The sequence below is a fragment of the Dipodomys merriami genome, unplaced genomic scaffold (assembly GCF_024711535.1).
Source record: "Dipodomys merriami isolate MVZ:Mamm:240054 unplaced genomic scaffold, mDipMer1.0.p SCAF_669, whole genome shotgun sequence".
Taxonomy (NCBI): Eukaryota; Metazoa; Chordata; class Mammalia; order Rodentia; family Heteromyidae; genus Dipodomys; species Dipodomys merriami.
This window is the reverse complement of record NW_027206256.1, coordinates 318,318-342,355: the sequence shown is the minus strand read 5'-3', so window position 1 is coordinate 342,355 and position 24,038 is coordinate 318,318. Positions and strand designations below refer to the sequence as shown.

The 24,038-nt window shown below is 38.3% G+C and overlaps 1 non-coding gene across 1 annotated transcript; it reads right to left on the bottom strand.

The window, feature by feature from the left end:
- Window positions 1-1,221: 1,221 nt before the first annotated feature.
- Window positions 1,222-1,326, bottom strand: LOC138815778 (small nucleolar RNA U13). The gene has a single exon (XR_011368466.1). It is a non-coding gene; the product is annotated as a small nucleolar RNA U13 (small nucleolar RNA).
- Window positions 1,327-24,038: the final 22,712 nt, after the last annotated feature.

The following is a 24,038-nucleotide window of genomic DNA, read 5'->3' as shown; positions in this document are numbered from 1 at the left end:
TTCCTCCAGCCTGTTCTTTATTTTTTAATTGGGAAAATACCGCACAGAGTAGTTGCAATTACATGGACAAGATAATGAGTACATTTCTCTTTTTTTTTGGAAGGGGGGTCCAGTCATGGAGCCTGAACTCTGGGCCTGGGTGCTGTTACTCAGCTCTTCAGCTCAAGGCTAGTGTTCTACCATGTGAGTCACAGCGCCATTTCTGTCTTATTTCTTTTAACTTATGTGGTGCTGAGGAATCAAACCCAGGGCCTCATGCATGCAATTCAAGTGCTCTACCACTGAGCCACCTTCTCAGCCATTGAGTAAATTTCTTATCCAGCATTGTTGCCTCCTCCTTTGATGGCCCTTTCTATCCCTTCCTATCTCCCCCCTTAACACCCCCATAATTCCCCCCTCCCCCGTAGCCAATATTGAAATGTTCATTTTTCGACATAAAAACTTGTACAACTCATTGTTGCAATGCGTCCAACTTTATCCCTATTTAAACGATTTGTTTATTCCTTTCCCCTCCACAAATTATAACAACATGATATAAAGTGAAAGCAGGGCTTATACTGTGGGGGAGGGACATACAAAGCAACAAAGAAATAATCTTACAAATATGTTAGAAACAATCACCATAAAGAAAGAATATTTGGAAACTTATCTTGGGGTTCATTTCACCTAATATCAACTTTTTCTATGTCTCCAACAGAAAGAATGGCATTGCCCCACTTGATAGGAAATGAAAATACTTGGAAAACATTATATTAAGTGAAGTATGCCAGGCCCCCAAAAAACATAGGCTCCATGGTTTTCCTTATTTGTAATAACTAGTATATTTGTGAGACAAGCAGAAAATGTCATCACTGTTCTTCCTATTAAGGGTCGATTTTGCTCTTCGGGGTCTTTAATTGTTCCATATGAATTTTTGGATGGCCTCTCCTATTTCCTTGAAGAATGAGGTTGGAATATTGATAGGTATCACATTGAAATTTTGTGTAGCCTTGGGAAGTATTGCCATTTTCACCATATTTATCCTTTCAATCCAGGGACATGGGAGTTTTTTGCACTTTCTAAGTTCTATTTTGATGTCCTTTATCAGGTTTTTAATGTTTTGGTTAAGTGTATTCCTAGGTATTTTATTTTCTGTGGGGCTATTAAGAATGGAATTGCTTCCTGATTTCAGCCACGCTATTCTCATGGTTGGCATACAGAAAAACCATAATTTTTTTTTTACATCAGATGGGTAATGTGCCCTCGTTGTAACAAGGTTTAGAGGGAGGCACATTTCACCCAAGCACATGAGAATCCAATCATCACACTTATGAACCGGAAAAGGATCAAGCCATGGGTTTTTGAGGGTTAATTTTACACCATGCCACTTTTTCAAAGTTTTGAATCAGCTGGAGTAATTTGGGAGTGGAGTCTGTGCGATTCTTTAAAAACAGATCATGTCATCTGCAAAGAGGAGAGTTTTATTCATCTTTCCCTATTTCGATTCCCATTATGTTTGCATTTTTTCTTATTGCTGTAGCTAGGCATTCTAATACGAAATTGAAGAGAAGTGGACAGAGTGGACATCCTTGTCTCATTCCTGAGTTAAGAGGAAATGGCTTAATTTTTCACCATTAAGTATAATGCTGGCTATAGGTTTGTCATATACAGCCTTTCTTGAGGAATGTTCCCTGGATTCCTAATTTTTCCAGAACCTTCATCATAAAGGGGTGTTGGATCTTGTCAAATGCTTTTTCTGCATCTATTGAGATAACCATGTGGTTCTTATCCTTGCTCTTGTTGATGCGATGAATTATATCTGTTGATTTGCATACATTGAACCAGCTTTACATTCCTGAAATGAATCCTGTTTGATCATGGTGTATGATTTATTTTGGATGAATTTGTGAAGTAGTTTGGCCAAAATTTTCTTGAGAAATTTTGCATCAATGTTCACCAAAGAAATGGGTGTGTAGTTCTGTTTCTTTGATGAGTTCCTACCTGGTTTTGGGATGAGGATCATGATGGCTTCATAGAATGAGTTTGGTAGTGAACTTCCTCTTTCAATTTCATTGAAGATTTGTAGGAGTATTGGTGTGAGCTCTGCTTTGAAGACCTATCAGAATTCTGCTGTAAATCCACCTGTTCTGGGTTTTTCTTAGATAGGAGGTCTCTTATTGCCGCTTCTATTTCAGTCCTTAATATGTGCCTGTGAAGATGGTTTAACTCATCTTGGTTTAGTTTCAGCATGTCAATATTTGCTAGGAAAAAGGTCCATTTCTGCCAGGTTCTCAAATTTATTAGCATAAGGGTTTAATAAGTATTCCCTTATAATGTTCTGAATCTTGGTTGTTTCTGTGGTAATGTTTCCATTCTCATCACTGAGTTTGTTTATTTGGGTTTGTTCTCTTCTTTTTGTGATAAGGTTTCCTAACAGTCTGTCAATTTGTAATTTTTTTTCGAAGAACCAACTCTTTATTTTGTTGATTCATTCTCTGTTTTTTGGGGATTCTAATTTGTTTACTTCTGATTTAATTTTAATTACTTTTTTCCATCTACTGGATTGGGGTTTATCTTTCCGCTCTTTTTCAATGAGGCTCAGATGTCTCATTTAATTATTGATTTCAGATCGCTCCAATTTGTTGATGTAGGAAATCAGAGAGGAACTGGCAATTTGTGTGTTCAGTTTTGTTCAATATCATGAACATTTGAATTTCCTTTCTAATCCCTTCCATGACCCACTGGTTGTTCAACAGTGTGTTGTTCAGCCTCCATGTGTTACCGGACATTCTTTTTGATGGCTTTTGGTGATGAGTTCCAATTTTATTCCTTTGTGGTCTGAGAGAATGCAAGGTATAATTTCAATTTCTCTGAATTTGGACATGTTTGCCTTGTCACCTATAATGTGGTCTATTTTGGAAAATGTTCTTTGTGATGCAGAGAAAAATGTGTATTCTGATGCTGCTGGGTTAAATATTCGGTAGATATCTGTTAAATCTATTTAACCTATGCTTTTGTTTAGATCTGCAGTTTCTCTGTTGAGGTTTTACCCAGTTGATCTACCTAGTGGTTATAGTTGTATGTTAAAGTCCCCAACAATTAATGTCTTTGGATCTTTGACAGATTTGAGAGAATTTTTTTTTCTTGGATAAATTTGGATATTCGGTTGTTTGGCAAATAAATATTTGCCATTGTAATATAAAGGATACCTTAATTAGTATGTAGCCACCTTCTTTATCTCTTCTCACTATTTCAAATTTTAAGTCTATTTTAGATATTAGGATTGCAACTCCTGCATGTTTATGGGGTCCATTTGGTTGTTTGATTTTCTTCCAGCCTTTCACTTTGAAAATTTATTTGTTTGTATGGGTAAGGTGACTCCTGAAGGCATCAGATAGAAGGATTTTGCTTTTTAATTGAACTATACAGTCTATGTCGCTTAATTGTAGAGTTAACTCTGTTAATGTTCAGAGTTCAGACTGAGAGGTATTTTGGAATTCTTGCCATGTTATCTACCTTTTGGTGGTTGCAACATCTGGTTACTTTCTATGGTTCTTGGATTCTCAGTTTGGGTGCAGTTTCTTGACCTTTGTTGCGCTCTTGTTGTTTATTTATGTGTAGGACATCTTTTGTAGGGCTGGTTTGGGGGATATATGTTGTTTCAGTTTTTCTTTGCTATGGAAGGTTTTTATTTGACCTTTGGTTATGAAGGAGAGTTTAGCTGGGTACAGTATTCTTGGTTGAAAGTTTGTCTTTAGGCCAGGGCATACATCATTCCAGGCTCTTCTTGCTATAATTGTCTCTGCTGAGAAATCTGAGGTGATTCTAACTGATTGATTAGTGATTGATTAATAAGTGATTGATATTTTCTACTTGACAGCTTTAAGGATCCTTTCCTTGGTCTGAATTGATCCTGTGTGGATTATATTATGATGGTGTGATGTCCTGTTCTTGTCTGGTCTATTTGGAATTCTAAAAGCTGCTTGTATGTGAATAGGCCTATCTTTTTGCATGTTTGGGAAGTTCTCTGCTAGGATCCTGTTAAACAAATTTCTTAGAAAATTACCTTCTGTCTCTAAGTGCTCCTCTATACCCATTATCCTCAGATTAGGCCTTCTGACGGTGTCTTTCAAATGTTGAATAAATATATTATATTTCTTGGATTTGTCTTGGATGGTTGTATGTTCTTTCTCTATAATACCTAGGCTGTCTTCAGTCCCCCAGATTCTATCTTCTGCATGGTCTCACCTACTGTCAAGACTTCCTACTTTCTTTAAATTTCTTTCCCTTCTAATTGGTCGGCTTTGATGTCATCAAATTCTTAGTTGGAGCTTTGTTTTAGATCTTGTATGAACTTCTTTACTTCCTTAATTTGGTGTTCAGTGTTTATTCTCAAATCACTTAGTTGATTGGTAATGGTTTTCTTGGACTCCCATTCCTTTTGTTGGGCTCCATTCAGCATTCCCTTTGTGGTCTCCCTGAATCCTTTCAGCTGTCTGTTTATGGATTCCATGAATCCCTCTATTGCTCTTTGTCTATTCTCATCCTGCTCTTACAATTCCTGTTTTACTCTTTGATTAGCTTCCTCACATTAACGCAATTCCCCTAGTTGTCTTTGACTGTTCTCAGCCTGCTCACACAATTCCTGAGTTTCTCTTTGACTGTTCGAAGCCTACTCCCCAAATCCTGTTGATTGTTCTCAGCCTGCTTATGCAATTCCTTTGTCTTTTGCTATTCTCAAACTGCTCATCCAATTCCTGTATTAATCTTTGAGTAGCTTCCTAACACTCGTGAGATTTCTGTATTAATCGTTAGTTTCCCTCCTCTTGCTCCCTATCATGATTGCACTGTGTCCTTTGCAGGTTTTCAGTCTTTTTATTCACCATGTTTACCAGTAGTGTTTGTAGAGCTTTTTGGCAATTTTCCTCTGGATTATTCATTAACTGTTATGTCACCAGATTATCATGCATGGCAATTGAGATACCTGGACTTGACATTTTTCCTTTGCTTTTCTGGCTTGTTCTGCCTATTTGGTATGAAAGTATCACTAATTTGTGCTAGAACAGTATTTTAAGGCAAGTATCAACCAGAGTCCTATAGTTGCACAGTCAAAATGTCTGCAGATACAATGTGGTTCAACAGATACAATCTATTGAACATCTAACAACTAAGGATTAATGGAATAAGAACAGTAAAGAAAAATTTGGCAAACCAGGTTTAGGGAGAAATGTGTGGAAAAATAGGATTAGAGGTATGTGGAGAGATAAAATGAAAGTGAATTTAACAAAGGCTTAATTTCAGAGAGGGAACTGAATTGGACAGAATGATAGAAGAGAAATTTGAAAACAAAAAAGAAAGAAAAAACGGAAAAACAAAAATTTAAATTTAGGAAGAGAAACATTCAAAATTATGTAAGTTTAAAGAAATGATAATGAGATAAGAAATGTATAGTATGAGAGGAGGGGAGGGATTGAAAAGAGACATGAAAACCTAAAAAAATAAAAATTCTTAAAATTAGTTACTTGAAAATTATATAGATATAAAGAGATAATACTGCTATTAAAGAAGTTAAGCCTAAGGTTGTGAATTGAGTAATAAATTTCTGGATTAAGTATGTACACAATGGGTATAAAGCCTAATAATCAATGATGAGTGTATATATCTAGGGATGAGCAGAACAGCAATTAAGTCATTTAAAAAAGAAAGAGAAAAAATTAGAACAGTAAAAAAAAGGACTCAAATTTCTGGAAAGATTTAAAAAAAGCACCCCCACACACATATACACCTAAAATAAAAAGTATAAGAGAAAAACAAAGATTAATAGAAAACAATTTTTAATAAATTTTTTAAATGGTACAAAAAAGAATTGTTTGATTCTTTTTTGGTGGGTGGGGCCGGTGGGGGGAGGAATGGCATGATGTTTTATCTCTCTTGGGTCCATAACAGTCTCTTCCTGTAGTCCCTGGTCTGCTTTTGGTGTTTGGTTTTCCTGGGGCTTGATTGGTTTCTTAAGTCAGTTTGTTTGAACAGCTAGAAAAATGCTCTGCATTAGCCAGGATTTTGTGATCCTCCCAGGACAGTTCAGTGGGAGGGAGATCTGCTTTGAGTATCACAAGAGAGGGAGATGGAAGTTTCCTCTATTTTCGAGATGCTGTGATGAGGCTAGGTTCTGGGTCGGGATGAGGCCTTTCAGCAAACAGTAGCTTTTCCCTCGGGTACTAGCTCCAGAGATACTCACAGAGCCCAGCCTGGAGCCATTCTCAGGTTTGATTGTCTAGGCTGCTCTAGGGAGAGACAGCCTCTGGCTCTGTTTACCAAGTGAGAAAGTCACTTCTGAGGTGGGGGGAGGCTCCCTCTGCCTGGGTGGTGACTTTCCCCTGGGTGGAGCTGAGCTTGGCAGGTTAGGTCAGGTTCCTTTGACCTGCTAAATGACTCTTTTGATTTCTTCCAAGGCCTGAGTTGGAGCTAGCTGCTCAGCCGAGCCTTTGTCAGTATCAATGATGGAGATCTCTGGTGGTGGGGGAGAGGCAGTCTCCCTCCTCTGATCCCTGAGCAGGAGTGAGGATGTCAGGATTCTACTCACGCCAGAGTCTTGATTCCTGGGCAGTCTCTGGTCTACGATCAGCAGGATGAAGATACCTGCTCCTTGTAAGTCCTTGCTGGTGTTGAGTAGAATCTGCTTGCCCTCCAAGTCTGGAGCCTTTGTCCCGGACACTGTCTGTAGGTATGGTGGCAACGGGCGCCACCACTGCCACCGTTGCCAGGGCTACTGGCAAGTGCTCAGATCTGTCTCCTTGCCTGGATTTTCCCTTTCTGGCCAAACTCTCTGTACTGTGATGCCACAATTGGTGTGATTCTTTAGCCTAGGACTCTTCATTTGAACACTAAACCTACTTTCTATGCGAGAGCTTATTTAGGCTCCATCTTCTCCTCCACCATCTTCCTTCAAACTCGCCTTCTAAATATCTAAAGTATTCCAGGGGCACTGGATATAGACTGGCCAGCTGGATATACTCTGTGGTCTGGTGGAGCTCTCAAACAGTTCCCAGTTTTAGTGGGTCCTCTAGTGCAGGTGTTGGGGTATGGGTCTTGTTAAAGGTCTAAGGGTTCCCACCATCTGTGGTCTCCCCTGAGGGATACACTGTCTCTTCTGGGGTGCTCACACTGGAGCTAGTTGTTGTTTCTGTGTGATGTAGTTCTCTGGTTGCTGCTGCAATCAGAGTTCATTTGAGATGCTTGTGGACTGGGCTGAACAGTGGTGGCTCTGTGTGATTCTCCTCTGTTGATGCTGTTTGGGTTGGTGCCATGGGATAGGACTACAGCAAATGGGTGAGGGAAGGGTCTCTGTGCAGGTTCTGAACACTGGGGTTTGTCTCTGTTTGTACTGTCCTGATCAGCTCCAATATCTTTTAGTTCTTCTGCTCTGGCCTTCTGTGGGCGAACCATGTAGTTCTGGGGTTCCTGCTGTGCGGCCCAGCGGCTTTGGTGGGATGGAACCCCTCTGTTCCGAGAGTGAAGGGTGGGGGTTGGATCTTTGTGCAGGCTCCCAGCTCAGAGCTTTCTCTGTTTGTTGCATTCAGCGGGTCCAACACTGGTACCTCAGGCATCTTTTGCAAGGGTGATTTGCATACAATCCCCTGTGTCTCTGGAGACTCCGGAAGCCCTCGCCTGGCTGGATTGGCCACAGCTTGGTACGTTGCCACACAGCCAATAAAGATTGGGGGAGTGGTCTTTGCCCTTCTCGGTTCTGAATTTCTTCCTTTACATTTTTTTTCTTTTTTTCTGTCTCCTGTTTTTCTCTGGGTGTTTGTCTTTTTGTTGCTGTCAGTCTCTTGGGGAAATTAAGAGTTGGAACTTGAATGTTGAAGTACCTAACACATAATAAAAGTTCCCTTACTACTTTCATAAAAAGTACTTTTACAGTTTGAAGTAACATGCACATGCGGGCACACACACACACACACACACACACACACATACACTCGTCTAAGGATTACCATGGTAAACTCTCAGAAGGCAGTTTTAGAAATGTGTGAAATTGCTTACAAATGCATTGGCTCAAGTTGTGCACGGTAATGTATTATTTATGCCTAAGGTCCAAAAGTTGTCAATTGGCAAAAACTAACAGAAATTTACATGATATACTTGTTGTAGCTTTTGAAGTGCCTTATTTATGTCATTTTAGAATAATGCAATTCTATCAATGTTGATAAAGCTTTGCAGCGCTCATTTCTTTCACCCATCTGGATAATTTAAAGTCTGTAATCTTGTCAAGAAGCTGTTGCTTTTCATTTCACTTTAGAACTCTCCATGATAATAAACGAGAAGGCCTACATTAAAGGGCATTTATATTACCAGTAATAAAATACTCATACACTGGAGATAAACTAGATTTAAAAATGAGTTTTGGCTGTAAGCTTATTCTTTTTCATTAACATATTTTGAACGAAAGCATGCAAATATTTGAGTGTGAGCAGTTGTATTTTTTCATAAATAAGTTTTTTTTTTTTGGTCTTATATTTCATGGCAAAAATTATTGAGTAGAAGATACAGAGATTCCCTATATAACCTCTCCCTACATATCCAGGGCCTCCCACGCTATCAATATCCACTGAGTGTTACATTGTTCCAAATGACACATCATTATCAACTGGTATCTCCCACAGTTTCCATCAGGGTTCATTCTTGGTATATATTTATTCACATTCATGGAATGACCATCACCATGAATCTACCACAATGGCATCAATCTATTTCTCTTTATCCTGCCTTCTCATTTGTCAACTCTGTCCCTTGGCCTTTGGTAACTACTGACCTTTCTAATGTCTTCATGGCTTTGCATTTTTATGCCATGTAGTTGGAAAGGGTACATACATTTAAGAAATAGTACATATATATGTAGTATTCCGATTTTTTTCTTTCAGCTAGTGATTGCTTAACTTTCCTCCATGTCTATTGCTGGATACTCATTTATATTTTAGCACCGATTACTACACTGGATGGGCCACAGCTTATCCATTCAGTTAGCTACTGAAGTACATCTTGGTTCTTTCCAAGTTTAGACAACTATGAATAAACTTGTTGTAAACGCCCACATTGTAATTTTGTTTTAGACTTGAGTTTTTAGCATTTCTGTGTAAACAATAAAGAACATGATTTCTAACAAAGCCTAACATTTTCACCATATAACCTTGCCATCATTTTCCTTATTCCCAACATACCTGTATAATTGCATTCTCCTGGCAATGAGTGAGTTTCTATTTATGGAATTCAACGTTTGGTTCAGTGAATGCTTTGGATTTGGGCCATTCTAATAGGGTTATAGTAGTACCTTTTGGTTTAATGTATTCCCTTGGAGCATTGTTCAGGCATATTTTTCATCCTTGCATATTTTCATAGCATATACGTTGGAATTTTTCATGTTTTTTCTTGTGTTGATTATTAATGGGGCATTTATCAGGATATTCAGACTTCTTTTCTTGGCCCTTAGAAAGATTTTATCCAATTGCTGTTAATTGTTGAATTTCTTATCTTATAATTATCTTGTGTTTGGAGCAAGTTTCATGGAAATCAGTTGCACCAATAGCTCAATCTCTAGTAATAGCAAATAAACTTTAAATTTTGATACATACAGTTTACATCAATAAGCTTTGAAAAGTCCTGGTACACATCAATTGAAAAGTATAAGTTGATTTTTTTAATCAAAGTTAATTCTATTAAAAATAGTATTTAAACTATAGGTCTGAGAATAATAGTTTCATGGTTTCACAGTTTGAAGCCTGTCTGGTTAGGAATGTCTGTCAAACTGTTATCTCCACTAAACAAAAAAAGTCTGAAAGAGGAGCTAAGTCTCAAGTGGTAGAGGACTACCCTTGAGAAAAACTCTGGGACAGTACCCAGGCCTTGAGTTAAGCCCCAGGACTAGCAGGCAAAAAAGGTTTTTAATAGGCTGGGATTAGTGCATTTAAAACTATGACATGTAATTCAATGAAAAGGTAAATGAATGAAAGTATATGCTATGTAATGGACTTAACAAGAATTGCTTAAAATGTCCATACAATAGGAAATAATGCATAGATTCAATTCAATCTCTTAAATGTCCAGTGGTTCTAATCATAGAAATAGTAAAAAGAAAGTAGAATATATAAATGATCCCACATAAGAGTTTCTATAACCAAAGAAATCTTGATAAAGATGAGCTGGATTATAATCCTAGCTACTTAAGAGGCTGAGATCTGAGGACCACGGTTCAAAGCCATTGTAGATAGGTATTCTCCTTATATGATTCACCTTAGAGAAATGAGGTCCCTTAACACACTTAGTATACTCCTTCCCCTCAGTATAGTTTAGCATGCTCCCTTCCTAGGCAACATGAGGCCCATTTAGTAAAGGCAGTAGATAATCACCTTCCAACCCCCTTTATCTTTTTTTTTTACATTTTAAAAATATATTATTGTTATTGTGAAGGTGATGTACAGATGGGTTTCGGTTATATAAATCAGGAAAAGAGTACATATCTTTTTGGACAATGTCACCATTTCCCTCGCTCTCTCCCAGTTTTTTTTTTAATTTTTATTTTCTTTTATTCCCCTTCCCATCCCTTCCCATCCTCCCCCTGTCCCCCCACCTAATCATCCCCGCCTCCACTACCCCCCCCCCCGCACCAAACTTGTAAAGTTCGTTTTCGACATAATGACTTGTACATCTCATTGTTGCAGGGTCCACCTGTATCCCTCTTTAAACGTCTTGTTTTTCCCCTTACCCTCCACAAATTATAACGACATCAAATACAGTGAATGCGTGGGTTAGACTGTGGTGGAGGGACATACAAAGCAACAAAGATATAATCTTATAAATGTGTTAGTAACAATCGCATGAAAGAAAAATAAATTTGAATACATATCTTAGGGTTCATTACCCTAACATCACCTTATCTGACCATTTCTGCTTGACTCAGACATATACTAGATATTGCAAATAAGGGAAACCATGGGACCTATGTTTCTTTGGGCCTGGCTTACTTCACTTAATATAATTTTTTCCAAGCCTTTCCATTTGCTAACAAATGGAGCAATGTCATTCTTTCTGATGGAGGCATAGAATTCCATTGTGTATAAATCCCACATTTTCTTGATCCACTCATCTACTGAGGGGCATCTGACAACCCCTTTTATCTTTACATGACATTTCTCTTGGGCAGCTACCACCGTATAATGCAACAAGAGGCCGTTTGATTGACCTTCAAATCTGGTCAGTTGCAAGACTCCTTATCTACGATTTGGACAGTAGCTACAAATTCTAGTCTGTCATAATGAAGCCCCTGGCCCACACATCCACACTGGGGTCTCCTCCTGCTAAAACCTTCTAGCCCCTCCAAAACCTCCTAGGTTATATAGGTTACCTCAGAAAATAGCTGGTGCTTCTTCTCACTTCTCCCTGTGAGAAGGGGTCTTCTTCGCCCGTTTCCAGCCAATAAACTTTTCTTTGTTCTCTGTACATGCATGTCTGCATGGTTTTCTGGCAAAGTGTAATTTAATCTAACAATTCCTTTATAAAATCATTTTTGAAAAATGTGTTTTTGCCTAGCACTCTGGAATGTCACAAGTATTATATTAGGATGGCATAGTTAAAATCCAGTTTATGTCGGGCACTAGGGCTCATGCCTATAATCCTAAGGATCAAGAGAGCTGAGATCTGAGGGTTGTGGTTCATAGCAAGCAGACAGAAAATTCCGTGAGATTCTTATCTCTAATAAATACTCAGAAAAGTCCAGAAGTGGCACTCTGGTGCAAGTGTTAAGAGTTCTAGCCTTTATCACAAAAAAGAATCATGGACACTGCCCATGCCTTGAGTTCATGCCCCACGACTGGAATAAAAAAATCCAGTTTATTATCTTCTCACAGATCTAAGGAATTGTCTCTACTTTTGGAAAGTTATGACAATGCAAAGCACTTTATTTACATTTGAAAACAACCTACAGTTTTCCAGAGCTAGCTATCTTTAGTATTGCAAAAAACAATAATTCTTGCTGGATCAATAAGGTAGGTTTAACAATGGTCTGCCAAGAAATATTTACATTCTAATCCTTAGTACTTGTGCATGTTGATGGTAAAGAAAGATAGAGAAGATTTGATTAAGAATATTGATACACAAAAAGAATCTTGAGACTGTATTATTCAAATAAATCCTTCATGGATATAATCATGACTGTCCTTAAAATAAACACAGAGAAATATATTCATTATTTCCTTCATTTGTGGTAGTTACAATGTGCCTATAATTTTCTGGAGGGTAAGCAGTGGATGAGAAAGGGCTTACAAATGAATTCACTGAAGTTTAATAGACTCTATGATAGAGAGTGAAATAGAATAGTTCTTGAAAAAAACTCTTTAATTTTTTTTAAATGTCAATGTCCAACAAAATAAGTACCAAGAAATGGGTTCTGTAAGAGGGGTGATGGGAGCCATGTTGAGGGGTAGAAGAATGAAGAGGGAAGGGCTAAAATACAGGCAAGTATTAATTGTATATACCACAGAACTGAGAATTATAAGGGAAGGAGTGGGCCAAAGGTGTTGATGATGTTGAAGTGATTACATAGATTAAGATGCATTGTACAAATAAACTGCTGGGTTAAACGGCAAACAAATTTAGCACATAACGTAAAATTAAGATAAATAAGGAAAAAGGTATGTTGGGATGGATGGGATAATATTTTAAGTATTTTTACAAAAGAATTTCTATTCACCACAGCACAGGTAGATTTCATTGAGATGTGTTGATGAAAGCAGAGTTAGAGTGATATGCTTTGGTGATGGAAAAAGATAACACAGAGAAAGAAATATTAATAGTCACTAGAAGCTGGAAAAAATAAGCTAACAATTTACATTTAGCCTCCAAATGGAACGTATTTCAAGTGTTCTAGTTATTTTGGAGATGGAATCTCATAGATGTTTCTGCTCAGACTGGCTTCAAACTGCCATCCTCTAAATTCCTGCATAGGTAAGATTACAGATATGAGTTACTGATACCTGGTTTACCGGTTTTTTTTTTCTGTTTTCACATCAAATTGCTACTTGGCCTTTTATTTAGGGACCCTTCACCTTTTATCATTTTCCATCATTCTTGTTTTATATCACTGGTATAAATCTATATGGCTCAATTTTAGAGCTCTTCAAGTAAAAGTTACTACTTTTTTAAGAAATTCGATAAGCTTCATTATACTGCTTTCTGTTGGAGAGCTTTAAATAATCCTTGCCCAATAATTTTTTTGTTATCCAGGACAATAGATTATTATAGGCAAAAGAAAATTTCGGGACAGTATTCCAAAAATAGGTCATTTTATTTTGAAATAAATGATCGATTACTTGGTCTCAGGATATATTGCTAGGACTAAAATAAATCTCTAGGGAGGGAATCAAACAGAGATCTTAGTAATGGTTTTGCGCAGCAATATTGTTTTGACTCTATTTTACTTATTCTTTGAGTATTGTCAGTTTACTACTCTACAGCTTCCCTAAGTATGGTCAATCTCCTGTGTTCATTTTTTATTGTAGTTTACCTAGTAACTGAGTATGCTGGCTATTTCATTTTAGCACTCTTAAATACAGTTTATTTCTTTATTCTGGGATTTGCCTTCTAGACTTTGCATTATATTCACAAACTGCATTGTTGAAAGCGCAACTTCTATATACAACTAAAAGATTAAAATAAAATTTAAAATAAATTCACAAAGTTCACTGAGTTTCTAAGTTGTTAAACACTTGGTTAGCAGAAAAATGGCACATCTGGAGAGAAATTGGAATATTCTAATTCCTGAGTGATGTCCTATGATAATCCTTCATGTAGGAGTAAACTTTTTTTTCTGAAGACTTTGAACCATTCTAGCAAATGATCTAACAAAGAAGTGATGATGATTGACATCTGAAGGGGGACAATCTTGTGAAGTTCATCCCTTAAGTGGATGGACCTGATGAGTTACGAATGTGTACCAGATAACTGAATTACCTATTTCTGAGAAAAATTCCCACAGATGTCCAAAAATGTTCAGTTTTAGAATAAAGTTATCTTTCCCCTATAGTTGGGCAAAAATCCAATTGGTAACAGTATTTAAGAAGCTAAGAGGAGGTGCAAATGTGAAGTCCAATGACCAGTAAATAGTTAATTCCAACATGAACTTTAGTATTGATTCCTAGCCCAATTTGCTTTCTTTTTAGTTGACTTTTTTTAAGTTTTAGTAGCAGTTTATGTATATAGTGAAGTTTGTTGACCATATATAAGGTAAAATTCCCCAATTTCCTCCTCTTGTTCAAGGATCTGACCTAGAGACGGTCGAGGAGATCATCTGTCCCAAATTAAGGGCTCCCTTTCAAAGGAAGATTCCCCAAATCTGAAGACTGTTATTTGAGTGGGGGTAGGGTCACAAGGTTACTCCTTGGAGGCCATGTGATTCAAAATATCTACCATCTTGGTTTTTCATTTAAATTAATTTTTGCATCAAGAAATGAGCTTAACAACTGGTTGTTTATTAAGGGTGATACTGGTTCTCAGATCCAAGTTGGAGAGTGGATATCATTGTTAAATAGATAGACAATCTGATTCTCAGTGTAGCCATTTAGGGGAGCTCTGGATGTTTGGATAAACATATTCTCAGATATAAGAGAAGTTAATGCTTCTGCTGTTTCATTGTAAAGTATTTTTGGATATACACTTAATACTACTTGCAGTGGGCTTTATGGAATAGTATTTTTGTTATTGTGAGGAACATCCATATTGATCTTCAAAGCAGTTACAACAGGTTAAAGATATCCTATAATAGGTGAATGTTAGACCAAAATTTAAATATATCAGTGAACACATAGAGGACCATCATATATAGTTTTTAATTTGAAGCAATTTTAAGAAGGCAACAGTTGGGAAAAGAAGCTAATGCAAGAAGTTAATAACACATTATTTGAAAAGTTTAATGAAGAAGGTATAAAATCAGATTCATCAAAAGCTGTGGATAGAATATTGATGAAGTTTAGAAAAACATTCATCTGCATTGCCAATTTGAATGAAATATATGCATGTTTGCTGTATGCTGAAGAAACTCATTCCAAAACATAAAATACACTGAAAATGTTTCACAGAAGAATCAGAACTGTGAAGGAGAGAGAATATTGCAAAATTGTTGATGTGATTGTTTGAAGATATCTGTGTTTCTGTGGGAAGGGAAGAAAACATATAGGGTGATGATCAAGATATATTTTCACATATACAAACAAGGAAAAATATGAAAAATGTGCAAATAGTTAGTGTCAATTTAACAAAACATTTTGCTCACACATTAAAAATGAAACTATAAAAAAAAACTTAATAACATCAAATAAATAGGCCATGGAAGAAAATGTACAGTAGACAGATTTTTCCTGATAGTTTGTTTTATTTCATAACAAATAGATTACAATAAAATTTAATTGCATCTGAAGATGTTAACACTTTCAAAGGTCATTGTTAGAATCCAACAAAGAAAAGTAACAGAGAAGTAGAGAGTAAGAACAACCTAGCTGGGTGCCGGTGACTCTCGCCTGTAATCCTAACTACTCAGGAGGCTGAGATCTGAAGATAATGGTTCAAAGCCAGCCTGGGCAGGAAAGTCTGTGAGACTCTTATCTCCACTAAACCACTAGAAAACCGGAATTGGTGTTGTATCTCAACCGGTAGAGCACTCAACTTGAGCTGAACAGCACATGGACTGCTCAGAGTTTAAGCCCCACAACCGACAAAAAAAAAAAAAAAGAACAACCTGTGCTAGGTATGAAGACACTTAGTAGAACTTTGTGACCAAAGAATTTACTCTCTTTTCCTCATCAACATAGATCTAGGACACCTACTTTTTGACAGAACATTTGTAGTCAGAGCAATAGTTACTAATTTAGGCAGTAATGTATTACTTTTATTCCCTAATCTTATGATGTGATTCCTGAATGATGTAATCCTAGGAGATTTTTTTACCTCATTTTCACCCAGAGTTTCTAATTCCTCCCCCTGCCCATGATTCTTCTGCTACTCTCATTTTTCCTTGTTTCTGAACTCAACTCCTATGATCTTTTGGTTCATGAGAAAGAGCTGGAGAAATGTGACAATGGCCTGAAGTCTGTGCTAACTTCCACTCCAGCTTAGAGGATCTAGTGAAGGACCTCTACCTGGGCCTCAGAATCAGATATTAATTGACCTCTTTGGAAATGGAGAAACTCACTCCTTCAGGCAGAATATGTCATTCTTTCACTTTCTCTGAAGAGATTTAGTACTAGGACACAATTCAGAGAATGAGATGTCCCACCACCCACCACAGCCTTGAGAGAAGGAACAAATTTAAAACTGAAAGTGGTCTCAGTTCCCAAAGGGCCAGTGGGAATCCAGGAGATCACACATTCCTCCTCATCAGGGACATTCTGGTAAGAATACAAACTGGACACAGTCTAATGTGGAAATTAAGTAAGACAAGGCCTAAAGGGGAAACAAGAGAGGGAAAAAACAAATTGCTTAACTAGGAATACAGGTGGGCCCATTGCAACAATGAAATGTACAAGTCATTATATCGAAAAACAAACTTTACAACTTTGTAGTGGGTGGGTTGAGGATAGGATGTGGGGAGAGGGGGAGTATGGGAAGGGATGGGAAGGGGAAACAAAGAGGCAACAATGCTTGATAAGAAATGTACTCGTTAACTTGCCCATGTAATTGTAACTCCTCTGTATATTAGTCTCACAATAAAAAAAAAATTAAAAAAAGGAAAAAAAAGGATACAGGTTGAACCAATGTAACAATGAAATGTACAAAAAACTATGTTGAAAGCGAACTTATTGCTTTGGGTGTTGGGGAAGGGACGAGTTGGTGAGGAAAGGAGTGAAGGGATGTGTTAGGTTTCTAAAAAGAGATAGCTGAGTAAGAAGAGCACCATGCACGTGGTATTCAGGTAAGGGGTAAGTTTATTCATCATTCAGGCTGGCACCAGGCCATCTTGTTCCTCCACTCGATGGGGTAAGGTGTGGGAAAGAGAGAGCTGGGAAAGACAGAAAGAGAGAGAGCTGGAGGAAAGAGCTAATAGAGAGCTAGAAAAGAGAAAATAGCTAGAAAAGTGAAGAGCTAGAGAAGATCTAGAAAAGAGCAGACAGAGGGGCCTGCGCTAGCCCTTATCTAGGGTATGGGTGGAGAAAGGTGTGGCCACATCAAATTCAGATGTGACCTCAGTGGATGCAGATGTGACCTCTTCCAGGTGTCCCAGTTGCCTAGGTAATGCAGGTACTGGGTGGAGACTTTTCTGTGAGGAAGGTGGAGTCATATAGCCATCCAGGAGCCGACCTTACATTCCAGCCTTTTAATAATCATGAAATAGGGTGACAATTCCTTCTGGCTATTTCCTGCTGACAAGGGGCATTGACAATAGGGGTAAAAGGCTGGAATTTGGTCCCCTCCAAGAGAAGGCAGAAAGTAGCAGCGGTCGCTTGATGGCATGAGTCCTTAGATGAAGTCTGGAGAAGTCTCATGAGCATTGAGGGGCTGGAAAACAAATACTAGAGAGTAAATAAATGGCAAGAAGAAGGAATTGGGGCTGAAAATGTTGATAGAAATGCCCCTAGCTACTTCTGACATCTGGCGACTAGGTAGAGAAGTCAAGTGACAAAGGCAAGAATATAAATTTCTGTTCAGTTAATAGGTAGACAGGTATAGGCAGGCTTCTTACTTCTACAGACCTCCCAGCACTGGTTAATTTTGAAAGGGCAGGCACAAAGTAGCTGATGTGACAGCATCTCCTCTTACTCCAGTCCATGTTTCCTTGTTCCCCAGACTGGCTGAGTATAGGTGCTCGTTGCTAGGTTGGCTTGTCCCAGTTGATATTCAAAGAGGATTGAACTCAAGGCCTGGGCATTGTCCCTGAGCACAGCTCAAGGCCAGCATTGAACCACTTTGAGTTATAGTACCACTTGCAGAGTTTGGCTGGTTAGAGATGAATCTTGAGCCAGGCTTCCAGCCTGGCTCTTTGCAGGTTAGTTGGGAGATGGAGTCTTAGGGATTTTCCTGCCCGGGCTGGCTTTGAACTGCAAGTTTTGCCACAAAAGCCCCTTATTATTTCCAATTAAAGTAACAAGGAGATCAAGTAGAATAAGTAGCGCTTACCTGCTCCTTATCAAGAACTGACCAACAAATATTCTACAATGACAAAACTCATTAGATTTGATGAGAATTTTAGCATCGATATGCCCAATATTTTAGAACCACGTAGTCAGTAGAATACACAACACATAACACAAAAGGCAAAACTCAAAACCTGAAATTTTGACAACGTTTAGACATCTTTGCTAACAATACAGATGGTTGGGCCTCAGTTACCAGAGCCTGTGAAAAGAGCAACTTGTTAGCAAGGCACCTTAGAATAGATGGAGTAGTAAGCTTGGTGGAAGGTTAAGGGTCAGATGGGGCCAAACCCTTAACCCATCATGAGGCCAAGATGGCGAATTCAAGAATGTGAATTTCTGTAAAAATGCAAAGAAAGCCTGAACAAATAGATCAAGCCTACATTGGCTAGACTTTGAGAGGGAACCTAGAGGTGGAGTCCCTGGGACCCAGCTTGTGTCACACTCTTCAGGGCACAAGCCAAAATGTAGAAAAGAGAAAGGGAGAGATAGGGAAATTTGGACATGAATGGCAGAGAAAGCAAAGAGAGCCTGAAAGTAAACAGACTTCTGACCATTTACCATTCCAGTAGCAAAAACGGTCTACATCTGAGAATGGCATAAAAATGAGGTGCTCTGGCTTTCCAGGGAGTGCAGGAGGCATTTCAAAGGGGTTTCACGGTTCCAGCGTGACTCGCAGCACCCCATTAAATGAGTAGGAGAGTCAGTCTGGTGAGTGAAGGAGAGCTGACCAGCAGAAGCAGAGTCCTGACTTCCCCCGGAACCCTCTAGAGAGAAATGGCCAAGCCTCCAAAACCAAGTGTCCTCGGCTTCAGAGGTGACCAGCCTGTCAACTAAAGGCCGTAGGAGCTCTCTGGCATGTCGCCACATCAGTACAACAGAGCAGCAGAGCAACAGAGAGTTGTAGAGAGCAGTTTCACTCACCAGAGTAGAGAAGTGGTATGGACGTGGATGTGAAGGCCAGCAATGGTATCTATGCAATGATTGTGCAGCAGACAGACCAGTTTGCAAAAGGCCATCAGAACTGTTGGTATTCCTCAGAGCCATAATGGAAAAACAAACAAAATAAAAGAAAAAAGAGGAAAAATAAAGCGAGGAATCCCAGCTATCCTGACTTTAAGCCCTTTCTGTGAGTCACAGCACCATTTATGTTAGGTTTTTAAAAAGAGATAGCCATGTAAGAAGAGCACCACGCATGTGGTATTCAGATAAGGGGTAAGTTTATTCATCTTTCAGGCTGGCACCAGGCCATCTTGGTCCTCCACTCGGTGGGGAAAAGCCTGGCAGAGAGCTGGGAAAGACAGAAAGAGAGAGACCTGGGGGAAAGAGCTAAGAGAGAGCTAGAAAAGAGAAAATAACTAAAAAAGAGAAGAGATAGAAAAGATCTAGAAAAGAGCAGAGAGAGGGCGCCTGGGACTGTGCTAGCCCTTATCTAGGGTATGGGTGGAGAAAGGTGTGGCCACATCAAATTCAGATGTGACCTCAGTGGATGCAGATGTGACCTCTTCCAGGTGTCCCAGTTGCCTAGGTATGACAGGTACTGGGTGGAGACTTTGCTGCAAGGAAGGTGGAGTCTGATAGCCATCAGGGAGCCGACCTTACAGGATGGTAGGGGAAAACAAAGTAGGGGGTAACAATGTTTGATAAGATATGTACTCATTACCTTACTCAAGTAATTCTAACCCCTCTGTATACTGTCTTTACAATAAAAAAGCCATTATAACCTTTATTCCAAACCAGGCAAGAAAGCATCAAAGAAAGATAATTATAGACCTATTTCTTTGATGAGCATTAGTGCAAAAATTGTCTACAAAATTTTGGCTAGTCAACTTCAAAAATTCGTCAAAAAAATCTACACCACGACCAAGCAGGATTCATTTCAGGGATGCAAGACTGGTTCAATATACGCAAATGAATTAATATAATTCATCACATCGACAAGAGCAAGGATAAAATGACATGGTTAACTCCGTATATGCAGAAAAAGAATTTGACAAAATCCAGCACCCCTTTATGATGAAGGCTGTGGAAAAAGTACGAATCAAAGAAACATTTCTCAATACTATAAAGTCTGAATATGACACACAGCCAGCCAGCATTATACGTAATGGTGAAAAAATAAAGACATTTCTTCCTAACTCAGGAATGAGACAAGGATGTCCACTCCCCACGTCTCTACAATTTAGTATTAGAATGCCTACTTACAGCAATAAGACAAGATGTAAACATAAAAGGGATCCAAATAGTGGAAAATGAACTAAAACCCCTCCCTCTTTGCAGATGATATTATCTTGTATTTAAAGAATCCTACTGACTCCACTCCCAAATTACTCAAGCTGATTCAAAACATTGGCAAAATAACAGGGTATAAAATTAGCCCTCAAAAATTAGCGTCTTTTATGTATGCCAACAATGAGAAAAGCATGTCTGAAATCAAGAAAGGAATTAAATTTGTAATAAACCCACAAAAAATAACATACCTAAGAGTTCACTAAAGAAGTGAAGGACCTTATGACGAAAACTTTAAAAACCTGGAAATGAAATCAAAGCCCAACTTAGAAAGTGGAAAAACCTCCATTGCTCCTGTATCAGAAGGATCAATATCATTAAAATGGCAATACTTCCCAAGGGTATCTACAAATTCAATGCAATAACTGTCAATATTCCAACCTCATTCTTCAAGGAAATAGAAGCAATCCAAGAATTCATATGGAACAATAAAAGACCCCTAATAGCAAAAATGATCCTTAACAGAAAAAACAGTGCTGGAGGAATATCAATACCAAATTACAAATTCTAGTACAAAGCCATAGTAATCAAAACAGTGTGGTACTGGCACAAGAAGAGACCTCTGGATCAATGGAATGAACCCACAGACTTATATCCATCTAATCTTTGATAAAGGAGCTAAAAAAATAGAATGGAAGAAAGATAGTCTCTTCAGTAAATAGCAAAATTGGTTAATCTAAAGCTAGATACATATACATAAACCTGCAACAGAATTACCTCTAAACAGATCAAAGACTTCAGAGTCAAAGCAGACCCCCTGAAAACATTAAAGGATAGAATAGGAGAAACCCCAGGTCTCCTGGGCACATGCCTGAATTTTTTAAATAGAGATGCAGAAACACAACAAATCAAAGAAAGGTTGGACAAATGGGATTGCATTAAGCTGTAGAGATTCTACATGGCCAAGGACATAGCTAGCAAGATCAATAGAAAGCCCATTGATTGGGAGAAGATCTTCACTAGCCCTACAACCCATAAGGGTCTCATACCTAAAATATACTTGGAACTCAAAAAATTAAATCCCCCAACAACACCTCAAAGAAACACCTGCCCAATAATTAAGTGGGCTAAAAGCTTAAAAATAAACTTCTCTGAAATTGAAAAGGATGGCCAATAGACACATGAAGAAATGCTCAACCTCTCTAGACATAGAAATTTAAATGAAAACCACATTGACATTCCCGAACTCTATCTGATGGAGGCATAGAATTCCATTGTGTACATATACCAAATTTCTTGATCCATTTATCTACTGAGGGGAATCTGGGTTGGTTCCATATCTTAGCTATGGTAAATAATGCTGCAATAAACATAGTTATGCTGGTAACTTTAGTATCGTCTTGTTTGTGGTCGTTTGGGTAAATGCCCAAAGTGGGATGCTGGGTCATAGGGAAGCTGAATGTGGAGTCTTTTTAGGATCCCCCATGGTACATTCAAAGTGGTTGAACAAGTTTACAATCCCTCAATCAACTGCCCCATTTGTTAGGAAACGGAAAGACTTGGAAAAAATTATATTAATTCACATAAGCCAGGCCTAATGAAACATAGGTCCTATGGTTTCCTTTATTTGCAATAACTAGTATATGTCTGAGACATTGGCAGACAAGTTGATATTAGGCAACATGAACCCTAAGATAAAGATTCAAATATATTTTTTCTTTCTTGCTGTTGTTTCTAACATATTTATAAGATGATTTCTTTGTTGCTTTGTGTGTCCCTCCCCCATGGAATAACCCGATCTCAATGTATTTGATGTTGATATAATGTGTGGAGGGGAAGGAAAAAAATTGTTTAAATAGGATACTGGTGGATCCATTGCAACAATGAGATAGTCAAAAACTTATGTCGAAAAATGAACTATACAACATGGAGATGGCACCGGGTGGGGGCGGGAGGGGGGAGTAAGGGAGATGGGAGGGCTGGGATGGTAAAGGAAAAAAAAGGAGGAGGCAACAATGCTTGATAAGAAATGTACTCATTGTCTTGCCCATGTAATTGTAACCACTCTGTACTGCATTTTCACAATAAAAAATAATAAAATAAAATAATAAAATAAATCTGGGTTTTTAATCCTCAGATAAAAAAGATCTTATTAATAACAAAAAGAACTCCAATAACAACAGATACTGGAGTCGATGTGGCCAGAAGGGTACCCTGCTGTATTTTTGGGGGGGGTTCGGTGATGGGGCCTGAACTCTGGGACTGGGCTCTTCAGCTCTTGAGCTCTTCAGCTCAAGGCTAGCGCTCTACCACTTGAGCCACAGTGCCACTTCTGGCTTTTTTCTTTTTGCTCATGTGGTGCTTGGGAATTGAACCCAGGGAATCAGGCATGCAAGGCAAGCGTTTACCACTGAGACATCTTCCCAGCCCCCCAACTGTATTTTTGATGGGAGTTTAAAAATGTTCAATCACTTTGGAGGTTCCTAAAAAGACTTCACATAGAGCTCCCCTATGAACCTGAAAGTAATATGGAGGATCCTCAAAAGACTTCACATAGAGCTCCCCAAGGAAACAGCAATCACACTTTTGGGTATTTAGCCAAGCAATCAGAAACAAGTCCATACTAACTCTACGAGCATAATGATGTTTATCATGGCACTGTTTTTTTTTTTTTTTTTAACCATAGCTAAGCTATAGAAGCAGTCCATATGCCCCTCAGTAGTTGAATGGAACATGAAAATGTGATATATATATACATATATATATATATATATATATATATATATATATATATATATATATATATAAATTCGATATCTCCAGAAAAATGATATTGTCCAATTTCTTAGGACATGGAAAGACTTGGAAAAAATATATTAAGTGATGTAAGCCAGGGCCAAAGAAACATAGTTCCCATGGTTTCCCTTACTTGCAATAACTAGTATATGTCTAGGACAAAAAGAAAATGTCAAAAGTTATATACATATGACCAGAAAAGATGAAGTTAAGCAAAATGAACCCCAATATAGGGACACAAGTGGTTTTTCCTTTCTTGTTATTGTTTCTAAATTATTTATAATGTACCATGAGATTTTTTGTCGCTTTGTATGTTCCTCCACCACAGTATAACCCTTGTTTTCACTGTATTTGATGTTGGTATACTTTGGGGAGGAGTAGGGAAAAACATAATATTTAAATAGGGATAAAAGTTGACACATTTTAACAATGAGATGTACAAAACACTATGTTGGAAAACAAACTTTACAATTTATGCATGGGCTAGGGGGAAGTGTTGAGGACATGGGAGGGAAGGAATGGTAAGGGGAACACAAAGGAGGATCAACAATGCTTGAGAAGTAATGTACTCATTACCTTTCTCATGTAACCCCTGTCTACAGTATTAAAAACAGAAAAGAAAAACAGTACATCTTGCTCTGTAGCAGGTGAAGCACTGGTTTGGAAAGACAGAATCATAGCAGGATCCAAGCCCATAACTCAGTACGATGCAGTCTAAAACCTGGAAGGGAGGCCCAAAATACTCTGTGTATGGCCTTCCTTCCCTTGGGTCCACAAGGTAACAGGAAGAAGCAAAAGTGTGTAACTCAAACTTGGGTATGCACAGTTACAATCACATACCTGCAAAACCCCACCTGG